This window comes from Sus scrofa, chromosome 8 (assembly GCF_054392235.1).
Source record: "Sus scrofa isolate SSC_HxYL_T2T_F1_AM1 chromosome 8, Sscrofa_HxYL_maternal_Yorkshire_Landrace_v2.0, whole genome shotgun sequence".
In the NCBI taxonomy this organism is placed as follows: Eukaryota; Metazoa; Chordata; class Mammalia; order Artiodactyla; family Suidae; genus Sus; species Sus scrofa.
Genome location: NC_139390.1, coordinates 138,253,079 through 138,267,512, shown reverse-complemented (window position 1 = coordinate 138,267,512; position 14,434 = coordinate 138,253,079). Strand labels below are relative to the sequence as shown.

Below are 14,434 nucleotides of genomic sequence, written 5' to 3'. Positions count from 1 at the left end.
TTGCAGTGTACTTTCCCGTAAATACTTCAGCTTGGACACTAAACACTAAAGTTGTATGTTTATTTACAGGGTTTTTATTCCCCCCTTCTGCCATAAAATTTATATGCCACAAAATGTGCTGGTGCGTTTGGACAGTGCATGCATCTGTGCAGCCCAAACCCCTGCTAAGTTATAGCGCTGATCTTAGGGTTATTTTTGGTGTGTGTGTCGAATGATGAGTCAATTGACACGATTTAGTTTTATTTTGGATCCTTTAGGGCGTCATTTCTGGTTTTGTTTATTTAATTGTCAGAGGAGTTGGTTGGACTTGATACAGTCTCGTTGGGGGTATGTTTCTCCATCAGTCTGGAAGGACGTTGTGGTGGAACTGTCAAGGAGAAAAACGACCACGGCTTCCAGTTCTTTGACAAAACCCCAGACACGTGGCCTTCTGGCCAAGCACCTGCACTTTGGCGGTGTTGGAGCGAGCATTCATTTTACCCCTGGGATGTGCAATGTTCTGTAATTTCGCTGTGGCTGAACCAAGCAAGAAAGTGCATGCAGATTTCTACAGAAATTATGATTCCATAAAAGATGTGGAGGAGATGGGGAAGGCTGGTCTCTTTCAGAGGGGCAGTGATGTGGGGGTGTCAAGAGTTTCTTTGGGTTGTGTTTCATGGCAGCTTGTTACTTACCTGTGTTCCTGAACCATGAATCATGAACATCTGGGCTAAGGAATAGTGTCTCTTGATAAAGGAATGATTAACAAATACTGTGGACACTAAAAAAATCAATCTCATTTTGTAGAGATTCTTTAGGTGGTTTCTTGAGGTCTCAGACCGAAACCTTCGGATTAAGGTACATTTTTCTTTACCTGGGGTTTCTCTTGCTGAGAATTCTCCTAGATTATTTTTGAGTTTCTGGGATTTTTGATCCTTCTGAGATATATTGAGTATTGTTTTAAAAACGACTTCTCCTGGGCCTTAAAACGAAAATTTCTTCTGTGTCTGTGACTAGACTGCTTTCCTTAAAATGAGCAAAGTCTTCATTATTGAGTGCTTTGAACAATCAAGTTCTGACTCCAACGTCACGAAAGACTTTTTTTTTTTTTTTTTTTTTTTTTTTTTTTGAAAATAGCCCCTCCCCTAGTGAATACACTTTGTGGGGAGCTGAGACCCTGTCCACTTTTTTAAGACCTTCCTATTTTGGGGTAACAGTAAGATGCCTGTGACAGAATGTGACTAAGCTGCCCCCTGCTACTTTAACCAGGCAGGCATCACAGGAATTCTGGGATGCTAGCATTGCTGTGAAAGTCACAGGTGGGGGCAGGGGCTCTCCTGAAAGAGGTGGTCTTGGACACGCCCCTCCTCCCGCGTGGGTGGGCCCAGGGCTCTTAGAGCCTCTTTGTGGGGCAGGATGAGAGCAGGCTGGGGTGATGGCAGGCGGTGGCCGTATAGACAGATTTGTCAATCAGATGATCTGGTTGCACATTACCTGGTACTTTCTATTCTGTTATCCTCCAGTTTTCAGTAGCGTCTAATGTAAACGGTCCTGTTATTTCTCAGCTGTCTTATTGTAAAGGAATAGTTGCGTCTATCATTGGGGTAGAGTTGTGAGGGAAGCAGCATCTTACAGAGGGCAGAACGGGGGTAGTAGCCTTAATTAATAGGAGATCCCTTAAGAGGTTTTAAAATGGAGGGAATATGTAGAGAATGGATAAACAGCAAGATTTATAGCACAGGGAACTATATTCAGTATCTTGAGATAAGCCATAAGGGAAAAAAGGATATGGAAAAGAATCTGTATACATACATGTATAACTGAATCACTTTGTTGTGCAGCAGAAATTAACATTGTAAATCAACTATACTTCAATTAAAAAAATAAATTCTGGGAGTTCCTCCTGTGGCTCAGCAGGTTAAGAACCTGACTAGGGTCCATGAGGATGTGGGTTTGATCCCTGGCCTCACTCAGTGGGTTAAGAATGCACAAGCTGAGGTGTAGGTCTCAGGTACAGCTCAGATCCCGTGTGGCTGTGGTGTAGGCTGGCAGCTGCAGCCCCATTTCGACCCCTAGCCTGGGAACCTCCATAGGCTGCACATGTGGCTGTCAAAAGAAAATAAATAAATAAATTGAAAGGAAGAAGACATCAAATAAGAAGTTCACTCAACCTCCACTTGACGATCTCAGTTGAGGAGTTCCTGTTGTGGCGCAGCAGAAACGCATCCGACTAGGAACCATGAAGTTGTGGGTTTGATCCCTGGCCTCGCTCAGTGAGCGAAGGATCCGGTGTGGCTGTGAGCTGTGGTGTAGGCCAGCAGCTGTAGCTCCAATTAGACCCCTAGCCTGGGACCCTCCACAGGCCCTGGGTGTGGCCCTAAAAAGCAGAAAAGAAAAAAAGATCTCAGTTTAATTTCCTCAAGGCTGCCAACCAGTTTCCTTTCATGGTCAACCACACAGATGCCCTTTTATTCAAATAAAGGTACTCCGATCTAGGGGTGCCGCCGCCTCCTACCAGACTTCTAAAGAACCGTGACATTTGAGGAACAGTAAGTCCTACCTCACATAGCAGCCCCTGGCTTAATTCTTCATATTTTCCCCAAACCCCACCTGCCTGCTGGAGTAGTTGGGGCCGTGGAATGGGCTGTCTCGTGCTTTGGGGCCTCTTAGTCCCAGGCTCCGCCAGCTCCCTTACATCCTGTCCTTTCCACTTCTTTCATCCTAAACGGATAAATAATTGCGGTCTGTAGGCCATTATTCATTCCGGTGAAGATGCAGCTGGCACCAGTGCCTGGCATGGTTTTATGTTTTATGCCTCAGACATCCCTCGAGCTTCTACTCCCAAACTCTTGCGGGACCCTTCTGAAGCCATTGACCGTGAGGTCAGGCCTTGCAGACGCGGCAGCTGAGTCCTAGAGACAGCGGGTGACATCGTGGGTGGCCCCGGAACCTGCAGGCGGCCCCCTTGGGACGCTGCTCACCACACACTCCATGCTGCCCATCTTTTGAAATAAGAGAGTAAGGCATTAAAATTAGATTATTAGAGATAAGAATGGAGATTTCCCATCTTTTCCCTCCAGGCAGGAAAGCTGGTGAGAGAGAAATTGGGGGTTCCTGAAAGACGTGCATATTCTAGAAGTTATTTCAGAAGCAGCCTGCGCTCCCCTCCTTCAAAATGAAACACTCCAAAATGGACTTTAAAAATTCATCCTTGAGTTTTCTCTCTCAATAATGTAGGGTCTAGTGCAGGGGTTGACAGACCTTTTCTGTAAAGGGCCAGATGGCAAATAATTTACGCTTTACCGCTCATGCATTCTTTGCGGCTGCTCCTCAGCTTTGCAGCTCCTCACCTCTGCTGTTCAAGGACCACAGCAGCCGCAGACAGTATGGAACCACAGAGGCAGGGTTGTGTCCCAATAAATGTGGGGAAGAACAGGCCTCGGGGCCAACTTTGGCTCATAGGCCCTCGTTTGCCACCCCCCTGGTCTAGTCCATCTTTTTGTTTCTGCAAACTTTGTTCCGTGTACATGTATAGGTTGAGATCTAAGCAGTGATTAAAAATAAGTCAAATAGGAATGGTAGAAAAATTTTGCCCCTCTTTGCACGGGTAGCCTTATTCTCCTGTCACTCAAATTTTACTCCCCACTCTGAAGTTTCTGGGCTTAGTCATGTCAGGAAATTAAGGAATAGTTTGGGGTGGGAGAGTCCATTAAATGTTTCTTTTAATTTACTACTGAGCCTTTTCAGCCCTGGAACTGCAACCGCTGGCTCAGCAGACAGAGTGATACCTTGGGGGTCTGGAAGGTGGGGTGAGGTCATTTGAATTAGGGTGCCAGGCTTGCTCTGCACAGCGAGGCTCTGACCGTGGCCTGATGCTCTGGGGGTGCCCGGTCTGTGCACCCTCTGTGGGGCCGTGAGGAGGAAAGAGGGTGTGGACGGAGTGATTCCTTTGACTTTCCTGATCACCCGCGGCCACTGTTAAGTCCGTTTGCATGCTCCACCCGGGCAGCCCCCCTCTGCTCATTCCTAAAATTGATCGCTTTCCGTGTGTACCGTAGTTGAGATCCTTGTTTCAGGCTGAGAAGAGCCTGCAGGCCGCTCTCAGGGGACTGTTGCCCTAAGAAAGTTCCCGGAGGTGGAAAGTGTGGTTGCGGAGAGCTGACATACTGGAGCTCCCGTTGTGGCTCAGCGGGTTAAGAAGTCAACCTAGCGGCTGTGAGGATAGGAGGTAGGTTCGATCCCTGGCCTCACGTAGTGGGTTAAGGACCTGGTGGTGTTGCTGAGGCTGGCAGCTGAAGCTCCGATTTGACCCCTAACCTGGGAACTTCCATGTATCGCAGGTGTGGCCCTAAAAAAGGAAAAAAAAAAAAACAACCCCAAAAAACAACAGCTGCCATCTCTGGGGTTCTTTGGACCCTTCCTGTGAGAAATTTGGAGTTGGGGCATGAGGTGAGATGGTGCAAATAACCCATGGCCAATAATCCCTTTCTCAGCAGGGGTATGGGGGGGGGGGTCCTTTCCCGTTTTCCAGACTTTTCATCCCTCAAGCTCAGATGTCATTGCTCTTAATTAAATCATTCAAGACTCATCCATTTAGACTTGGTGTTTTCTGCCCTGATTCTGTAGCACCTGTGACCAGCCTCTACGGTCACTCTTGGTCCCTGGCCCCCCCTTGCGTCTTTCTCACACTGGTGTCCGTACTCCTTTGCCGAGCATGTAGAAGTCAATATTTACTGGAAACAACGAGATCTCTTACCATTCCGTGAGGGTTAAGATCTTGAGTTAATTACAGAAAACTACAGATAGATACGTGCTTAGTGCTCTTAAATAAATCTAGGTGGCATAAATAATATTTAAAATGTAATTCTGTTTGGAGACAATATTTTACAATCAGAGGCCTTGTCTAATATGTCATTATCAGTATATTTGGTCATTTTCATTGTTTGCTTATTTCTTAACCACAGCCATATTAGCCTCTGCTATTCAAAGAGATAGTTAAAAATGAAAAATTTGAAACATTATAAAGCACGTAATCTCTAAAAGTCCTGAAATGTACTTGTTTTCCAAGTCCCTGCGCCATCAGATTCTAGTTTACTAGCCCTCGAGAAGGTGGAGGGCTGCTTTATTAGGCCGGATAAGTACCCTTTGTTTCAGGCGAGCGAGCTGCCTGTTGGCAGTGATGGGGAAAAGATGATAGATTCTGCATATAAATGTTCACGGCTGGGCCAAAATCCAGCCCGAAGAATCCTGACAAGCTTTGTAAGGCTCATAACACTGCTCAGCAGAGGTCAAAATGAAGGGAGACTTCTCCAGAAAAACAATGACTTACTGTTTAGCTTTAAGGCGATGCCAATTATAGCGGGTGGTAGGAGGTGAGCTGGGGTTATGATGAAAATGAGAATATTTAGAAACGTGTAATTGTTGCTTGTTGCCATATAAAATACCAATCCATGTTTCCAGCTTTCTTCTATAATAATCTCCCTGTTCTTCCTCCTTGAAATGTCTGTGGAATGAAATGGAACAGAGGAACGAGTCGGCCTCTGGTTTTTGTGACATTGCACTTTCCTTCTGTGAAAACAAGTGTGACGTGTGCAGTTAACCCAAAGGAGAGGGAACTCTAAGGCAAGAGGTAAAGAAAGAAAAGGCTGATGGTCCAGCAAAAACACTTGCAAGGAACACGTTGTTCTTGCATTTTCGCTGTCTGTTTTGTGCAACATGCAATTGAGATTAGATACCCCTGTGGTTTTATTCCGTGTGATTGTTGGAGCCTGAAAACCTTTTGCAGTCTTAGAAAGTTGATCTCTTCGTCTGTGTGTCCACAGCAGCCTGTTGAACTAGGTTTAAGATGTAATTGACAATGATTTCTACTAGGAGAGGTTGAGTGTTGATGGGGGAATGGAGAGTCTTTGAATTGAGTCTGGGATATCCTCTCCCTTTATGGGATGAGCTTCGTTACCTGGGGAAAGGAGGAGCCCTCCAATTTGGGGAGAATTGTTCAGTAATGGAAAAAAAGTATTGGAGTTCCGTGTACGCGTGTAAAGAATAAGTGTCTCTGAATCAAATTTCTTCTTTGGAAAATACATAGCATCTTGCCAGTTCCCTTATTATCCCATTGTTCCCCGCTGTTCTTATCAATACACAGACATTGCTTTTCCTTTCATTTTCCAAGTGTAAGCCTTTTCCTGTTGCTTTTTGCTGCTGGGTAGCAAGTCTCATTGCTGAGCATTTGTTCTGGCTGATGCTGTATTTGGTACGTTGGCCCAGTTTCAAACGGTTCTTCTTATCATATGTGGTGCAATTGGTTTTCTGGAATGTGTGTTAGAAGTTCAGTCATTGGGAGGGACTCTTCCTTTTGGACTGGTAAATCCTGTAGTTTTCCAGGCTGTTCTGTAGAGTGGTAATTTGTTCACTTTGGTGTATGTTGGGAATGACCTGGTGCTTAAGCTGTTAAGAGACCAAAAATATCTGGTTAATATATTTGATCGCTGATGACTGTGGAATTAGTCTCTTTTTAAAAAAAAGCAACAAAAAACTTGTTCCCAAATAATTTGAGAGAAGAGTTGCTTTTTAAGATCTTTTAAGGGAGTTCCCTGGTGGCCTAGCCGTTAAAACATCTGGCAATGTCACTGCTGTGGCTCAGGCCACAGCCGTGGCTCGGGTTTGGTCCCTGGCCGGGGAACTTCTGCATGCTGTGGGCACAGCCAAAATAAATTAATTAATAAAAGTAAACCCCTTGTAGCAGTCTCATGAGACACAAGATGAATTTGGAAATGATTTTTCTCTTGTTTTCTATTCGGTACTTGAAAGTTTGATGTATTACTCAGTTTAGAAGATGCTGTCCGTAACTGCCTTGTTTTTTAAAAAATGACTGTCTTTTGAAAATACTTGCTTTGACTTCAAATTGTAGGATTTTTTTTATAGTAATAAAAAGAAACCACTACTCTCTGAATGTGTACGCAGAATTCCACCCATTCAGCCGGAATTCTTTTAGCTGAATGGGTGAGTGCTGGGTTCATGGTGAGGAGAAAGAAAGAAGAGACGACTGGCCTTCTGCAGCTTCCATTCTTCAGGGAGGTGAGAATGGGAGCCAGACATAATTATACAGAGAAATGAACAGACAAGACTTTTTTTTTTTTTTCCTGTCTTTTTGCCTTTTCCAGGGCCGCTCCCACGGCATATGGAGGGAGGTTCCCAGGCTAGGGGTCGAATCGGAGCTGTAGCCGCCGGCCTACACCACAGCCACAGCAACGCGGGTTCCCAGCCGTGTCTGCGACCTACACCAGAGCTCACGGCAACACTGAGTGAGGCCAGGGATCGAACCCGCAACCTCCATGGTTCCTAGTCGGATTCGTTAACCACTGAGCCACGATGGGAACTCCAAGACCATTTTAGATAGTGATACAAAGAGACAAAGCCTGGGAAAGTGCTGGAGAGCTCCTGCTGGCGGGGAGAGCGGCCATTTACACCTGCTGAGCTGGCTGATTCTTAGCCGGAGACATTGGTGACAGCGTTGTCTTCAGCTCTAGGGACCCAGCTTCCAGACTGGGATCAGCAGCGCAGCTCCCCATTCCAGCAGCAAAAGGCCAGTGTGTCTGGTAGTTGAGGACGGGCCTGCCTGGGGATGAGACCAGATCTGGGAGGGAGCCTTTGAGAAAAAGAAGTAGGGCTGGTGCCTTCTAGGCCAGGCTTCTGGACGTGAAGCTTGAATGCTAAGGGTACAGAAGGGGCTTCCAGCAGTAGAAGGAGCCACATAATCTGATATGTATTTTTAAATTATCTCTCTCTGGAGCTTATGTTTTCTTTGTTTTCCCATGATGCCTGTATAGCAGCCTGGAGAGATTGTTCATTGTGGGATTTTTGTTGCTGAAGCTTTCCTCCCAGACGCAACTTATGAATATTGTTCTGAATCTTGTTGATTTGAAATTAAATGTGTATGTGCTGTAAATGTTACCCACCCCTTTGGTGTTAATACTTGGACTTTTGAGGCTAACTGAAGAATAAAACCTGTCGCATTAGCTGATAAACAGACGGTGTTAGCCCAGGCAGACTTGATGGCTGATCTAGGAAAGAATGATGTCAGTTTCCTTCTAGGTTTGAGTCATTTTATGGGTACAACAGTCTGGTAAAATCGGTTTTAGGTATCAGACAATGAATCATGTTTTGTCATCACATACTAAAGACGGGCAGAATTCAGCAGCATTCTGGGGTTGTGTGCAGTTGAGAAGTGCCAGAATATAATCGTTGTAGTCAAAGATGTGTATTAAGCATCCCTTTTCTCTAAGCACTCAGGTATGGTCCTTGCCCTTAAGGGGCTCACAGTCTAATAAGGAAAATCTGTCAGCCTGTGTACAGCCTGTCTCATTTCTGTAAATAAACATGGAAAGACTGGCAAGAACAGAGGTATCCCAGAGAAAGGACTCACTCACAGCAGGAGATGGGGGGTGAGCGTGGAGGCTAGAGGCAGTGATGTTTTGGAAGGGGTTTGAGAGGCAAGTTAGGAGTTCATCAGAGAACAGGCAGCGAGAGGAGGGCTGTGCTTTCCCGAGCCTCCTGGTTCCGTGTGCTCAGAGGGTCGAGAGGTGAGGCGGGTGGGTGGAAAGGGGTCCTTCTGCGTGAGGGTGGAGGGTCCGTGGAAGCCAGGTGGGGGAGTGTTGGCTCGGCACCCCACCCATCAGCTTTAATCCTGGAGGCAGCAAGGAGCTCAGAAGGTTATCAAGTGAGTGGGTAGCAAGAGCAGATTCATGATTTTTATTTATTTTGCTTTTTGCCATTTCTAGGGCCTCTCCAGAGGCATATGGAGGTTCCCAGGCTAGGGGGCAAACTGGAGCTACAGCTGCAGGCCTCCACTACAGCCACAGCAACACAGGATCTGAGCCACGTCTGCGACCTACACCACAGCTCACAGCAACGCCAAATCCTTAATCCACTGAGTTCAGCGATCGAACCTGCACCCTCATGGTTCCTAGTCGGATTCGTTTCCACTGTGTCACAATGGCAACTCCAGATTCATGGTTTTTAGAAGCCGCTTTGTGGAGCTAGATAGCTCAGGTTGAGAAGTGAGGAAGTCCATACCAGACTTGATTTGAATTTAACTGATTTAATGCCCCAAGCCTTTTAAATTGTCGAGTATGAAATTAATGAGGCAGGCGTTAAAAAAAAATACAAAACTTTAAGCTTGCTTGTCAACATTCTTTCCCACTTGGTGACCACAGCATTCTTTTAACGTGTGGCTGTAATGATACAGACTTTCACCAGCCTCATTATTCGATAGGTATGTGATCTGGTCCTTCATGGTCAGTTGAGTGTGTAAGAAGAATGGCCTGGGAACGAGGCCAGAGCTCTGGCTGATCCTAGCACAGCCCAGCCTTGCAGGGGAAGAGCCAGCAGCTTCTACCCCTGTTTCTGATTGGTGCCAAATGTGCAGTGCCAACAAGCAGGCAGCCCGAGGCGGCTCTGATCACCGGAGATCTTTGTAACTAAGGCAGGGGAGACGCAAACACCGAGTCAGGTGGCAGATTTTTCTCCAGCGAGCCCTTCGCCACTATGGGGAGCAAGTAATTTCTATACCGTCCTTTCAGTTAAGTGCAGGTAAGTGCTCTCGACATTTTAGGGACTCCTCCTCAGTGACCCAGTTTTCTGGAATTTGCCAGTAACAAGAAGATATTCTCCCGTCAGAGCTCCCCTTGTGGCTCAGTGGGTGAAGAACCTGACATAGTGTCCATGAGGACACGGGTTCGAGTCCTGGCCTCGCTCAGTGGGTTGAGGATCCAGCATTGCCGTGGGCTGTGGTGTAGTCCGGCGGCTCCCGCTCCGATTTGACCCCTAGCCTGGGAACCTCCACGTGCCGCACGGGTGCAGCCGTAAAAAAGCGGGAGCGTGGGGTGGGGCTGATCTCCTTTCAAGGAGCATTAAAAACGAATAGCTTATTACCTGCTAGCTGTATGTGTGGCCAAATCTTTGCGATTGGGGGGCAGCTTCATGGCCCTGGTGTGGTTTGTGTCAGTGCGTCGTTGGCGTGATGACCTTCCTCGGTCAGGACTAGTGTTTTGGTTTTTAAAATGTGCTTGGGGGGCTCGGGACGCGCTTCTGCACGTGGGCTGCGTTGGCTCGCCTGTCTCCCTCGCAGTCGTCCTCCTCTCGCTGGTGCTGGGTGCCCCCTCCCACAGTGTCCCCCACACCCCCTTGAAAACCTGTGAATGAGGAAGCCACGTTCGTGTCCTTTTCACGGGGTGGAAAATGCCCCTCGAAATAGATTTGTATGATTTTACTAAGAAGGGAAATGGGTTAGAGTGAAACGACGTCAGTTAAAAAAAACGGCGGCTGGTGTTTGAACTTGGGAACGGAGTCTTCAATGCAGCTTTATGAAGATGGGTCTATAGTGTGATCCAGGCCTGAGTCCAGGGTGCAGAATCAGTTTTCAGAGGTTCCACTGAGAGTTACTGCCAGAAAAGAACAACACCCCGATACTTCTTTCCTCCTGATCCTGATGATATCCTTACACGGGCGTCAGGCTGTTGGTTTCCTTTTGGCTTTAATTAGAACTATTAACTACACAGGTAACGAAGGAAAGATTCCTTGTGCAAAAAGCACGTTAAGGCTGAATGTTGTCCTGTTGTGGCTCAGTGGTTAACGAATCCGACTGGGAGCCATGAGGTTGCGGGTTCCATCCCTGGCCTCGCTCAGTGGGTTAAGGATCCAGCTTTGCCGTGAGCTGTGGGTTGCAGATGTGGCTCGGATCCCGCATTGCTCTGGTTGTGTAGGCCGGTGGCTACAGCTCTGATTCAAACCCTAGACTGGGAACTTCCACATGCCGCTGGTGCGGCCCTAGAAAAGACGGAAAGAGCCAAAAAACAAAAACAAAAACAAAACTGAATGTTAAAGTGAGAAACTCCCTAAACCACCACTCTGCCACCTCGCCGTTCCCCGCAGTCTAGTGCTTTCTTGATGGATTTTGTAAAGTGCATCCTTTCAGATCTTTGCTGCACATTAATGGGCCTCTTGGAAGCACGCGGCAGATTCTCTTGGAAGGTCGATCAGCGCATCTCTCATTAGAATTGAAGTGATTCACTTTGATTCCCCACGTTTGCCCCGGGTGGAGGCCCATCTCAGTTTAAAACTCTTAGTGTGCCTTTAAGGTCTATAAAATGTCTTAAACGCTGATTTAATTTTGCAGCATGTGGAGTCACAGGCAGCCGTTTCCGTGGGGTAACGCGGCTGCACGCCTGTGTCACAAGCAGGAGTCTCGGGGAGCGCTGTTTGTTTGCCATGATCCCCGGGGGGTCCTCCAGGAAAACCACTGTGACAAAATGCTATTTTGTCATGCTGCTCGGCTGATACTGAGTCTTTACATACAATCAGGTTTGTTTAGGATTAAGTCTCGATTTTTTTTTCTTTGTATTTACTGTGTGTGTTCAGTGGCGGGGGAGGCAGGGAAGGAAACATACTTGAAAGATGTAGCGCGGTGATTTTTCTTAGGAGAAAGCCTGTTGGGAATTCTTGCATGTGCATGAAGTGGGAGAGGAGACCATTCCCCGTTCTTTGAAGCAACACTTCGTTTGCCTTCACACAGGCACTTGGCTTTCTCACTTTAAAATGGACTTAGAAGTGTCACCGTTTCATGGCCAAAACTTTTTTGTGCTTTGAAGCATATCGACTCTTTTTTTCCCCATAAAGCCAATGCGCAACGTGTAATCTGATTCCTGGGCTGTATGTAGGATGAGAGGACCTGGACACAAAGGGCCAGAAGATGGACTTAAAAAGTCAACAGGGGTGGCTCCCAAACTGAAAAAGTCACTTGCACATTGAGTAAGCGCCCAAGCCTGCTGTCCCCTGGCCTCCGTCACTTGGTGGCCCATACATCACCACTCTCTGAGCCAGAGTTGCCTCTCTTTTGTGAACAGACTTGTGAGTTTTATGTTTCTCCCTGTCCTTTGTACGTTCCAATCAGAATGGCATTGTGCTTCTACAAGAGGGAAGAGACTCGTTCTTTTCGAGAATTCATGCACCCCGTTGATTTCAGGATTTCCCCCCTCCTTCCTATCACACGTCTCGTCCAGACCCTCGAAGATAAATACCCAGGAGACATTGCCCTCTGTCCTCCAAGGGAGAATTAAACTTTTAAACGGGAGTCGGTCACATCCGTCAGAGGAAGGCCTGTGCGAAGTGACCGGTCAAGGGTGATAAATGGGTAGTCAGCTGTGCACAGCCTGCCCCTTGGGCCGAGTTGCCATGGAAGCGCCCGGTGGCATTCCGAGATCCTGCATGGCTAACCTAGATTAGCGCAGGGCCCGTGGGCTCAGCCCGGGGAAGGTGCTTACAGCCGGATGAGAGCAGAGCCAGCGCGCCCGCGTCCTGAGTGCCCCCTTCACGAATGTGCTTTCCTGTTCAGTGCAGGGGGGAGAGAAAAGGGAGGTCACTCTCACAGATCCTTGCCGAGCTCTGATTTCTTCATTTTATCACTATGTTTCAACACGAGGGCCCATGACCCTGAGGAGAAGCCTTCGAAAAGTGGGCAGTAAATGTGCCCAGACAGGCCCCGGCGTGGGGCTGCCTGGAGGATTGCTCGGGGGCTGGCTGGGCAGCCCTGGGGGCCACGGCAGCATCACCTTCTCTCTGAACATGATTGAAAGGGGTGGGATTCTGGCAGGGAAACGCAGCCCACCTGAGTGATGGCTAGTGCGTCTCAATGTCACCGCCCTCTCCCTGGGCACTGGACCTTAAAGCCTGTGGTTTCCTCCGACGGTCTTTCTGGTTCACTTAATTTTAAAAGAACATGTGGTAGAGGCGGAGGTTGGGTGCGTTTTTCGGAGCTCTCTTTGGAGGCTTGGCTCCTGCAAAGTGCAGTTCCTCCTGATTTAAAATAGTTTCGCAGACTCTTGGTGGAACTAGGGATGTCTGCTGGGTGGTCAGACTTTGCACCCTCTGCCCAGGGGCCCTTCCGCACGTGGGCTTGTTTCTGTATGCAGTTGGCTGCTTCAAACCACCATGTGACTTGTGTCTGCCCCCCAGGTGGGGACGCGGGGCTGACCAGAAAGCTGGCACTGAGGCCCTAGGAACAGGGCCGGGGTCAGCCGGCCAGAAGTTAATGGGAAAAGAGCCCAACCCGGGACACATAATGGCTACTTCGGTGCAAGTTTATTTACAGCCTGTTCCTGAAAGAAATGAAAGTGAAGAGCCCCTTGGCACGTTAAGAGATGACTTGCGAATCCAGAGATGATTATGGGGTCAGTGACCTCAAATCCATACACTTAAAAAAGGCTCTAAAGTAAGAATTGTAGCTTGAAGAGCAACTTCATGCACAGGGCCCTCTGTTGAGTCCCTAGGCAGGGGCAGACCCTTGCGGATGCATTTAACCAGCCGTGTAGTTTATGGCTCTGAGATGCTCCGCTGGCAGGGATAATACCTGAATTGTCGATGGGTGCCTCTTGGAGACAACGGATTATAAGGAATTATGAGCACACTTTAGCCTGCTTTCTGCATCTGCCCTGTTGAACATAGCCTGAAAGTGGTTCTGGCCGACCTGCGGTTCAGAACCCAAGCTTTGGTGCCAGGCAGACCTGCATTTGAATTTTCAGGCCTACCGTTTAATAGCAAGTTAATCTCTGAGCCTCGTTTTTAGGCTGGGAAATGGGGTTAATACTCACCCTCTCACAGAGCACTTGCGAGTCTTAACTAGGAAACGGATGCCCTGTCTGTCCCTAAAGCAGTGCCCACTGATGAGCAGGCGCCAAGGGGTGGTGGTCCTTGGCCCTGCTGCCTCCATCACTGCTGTTGTTTTTGGGTAAGCCTAAAGAAACCCATGCAGGCCCCAAAGCCTGTGCTCCCCTGTGCTCTTTAGAACCCCCTAGAAACTTGTTCAACATGCGTATCTCAGATGCCACCCCAGACTGACTGAATCAGAAACTCCGGGGGTGGGTCTCTGCGATCTGTGTTGGAACAAGTCCTGCAGGTGCTTTCTGATGCTCACCTAAGTTTGAGAACCGCTTATCTGATGCCAAGGGCCGCGTCGGGGCGGTGGGGAGAACTCGGGCCGGCGTCCCTTGGTGTCTCCACGGGATTGGTTCTAGGACCCCCGCCAACACTGAAGTCCACAGGTGCTCAAGTCCCTGGTACAGCCTCGTCTCCAGATCCAGAGGCCCAAGGATAACTCACTCCACGTGACCAGGGACAGAGCCTGACAAGGCTCGTGTTGGGGTGAAGGATGCGTTCCCCCCACCCCCCACCGCCCCTTCGTCCCGGAGAAGAAACTGCCACCTTTAATTAAGTGAAGTGGTAGTCAACTTGTAATTATTCAAGGGTAATTACAGAGTTTATGAATCGCGTAGGAGGTTTACTGCTTCCTAACACCCCCTCATTTAAAATTCTTCCATCCACCCCCTCCTTGCTTGCACCTTGGTTTAAAAACAATGATGTGTAAGAGGCTGAACAAGGGTTTACTCATGCTACTAATTGTGTT

The 14,434-nt window shown here is 48.0% G+C and overlaps 1 protein-coding gene and 1 pseudogene across 40 annotated transcripts in view; both read left to right on the top strand.

The window, feature by feature from the left end:
* The window catches only part of AFF1 (ALF transcription elongation factor 1), a 195,997-nt gene that overhangs the window by 82,003 nt on the left and 99,560 nt on the right, over positions 1 to 14,434 (top strand). For 7 of the 39 annotated variants that reach the window (XM_084973589.1, XM_084973593.1, XM_021101789.2 and 4 more), the window contains exon 1: positions 9,435 to 9,567. The exons of the other annotated variants lie outside the window; for them this stretch is intronic. The gene's annotated coding sequence lies outside the window, so the exon portion shown is untranslated. Of the gene's footprint in view, positions 1 to 9,434; positions 9,568 to 14,434 lie in introns of those variants that run through there. 39 annotated transcript variants of the gene reach the window in all.
* Positions 68 to 2,111, top strand: LOC146401085 (uncharacterized; annotated as a pseudogene). The gene has a single exon (XR_014813468.1). The product of XR_014813468.1 is annotated as an uncharacterized LOC146401085 (transcript).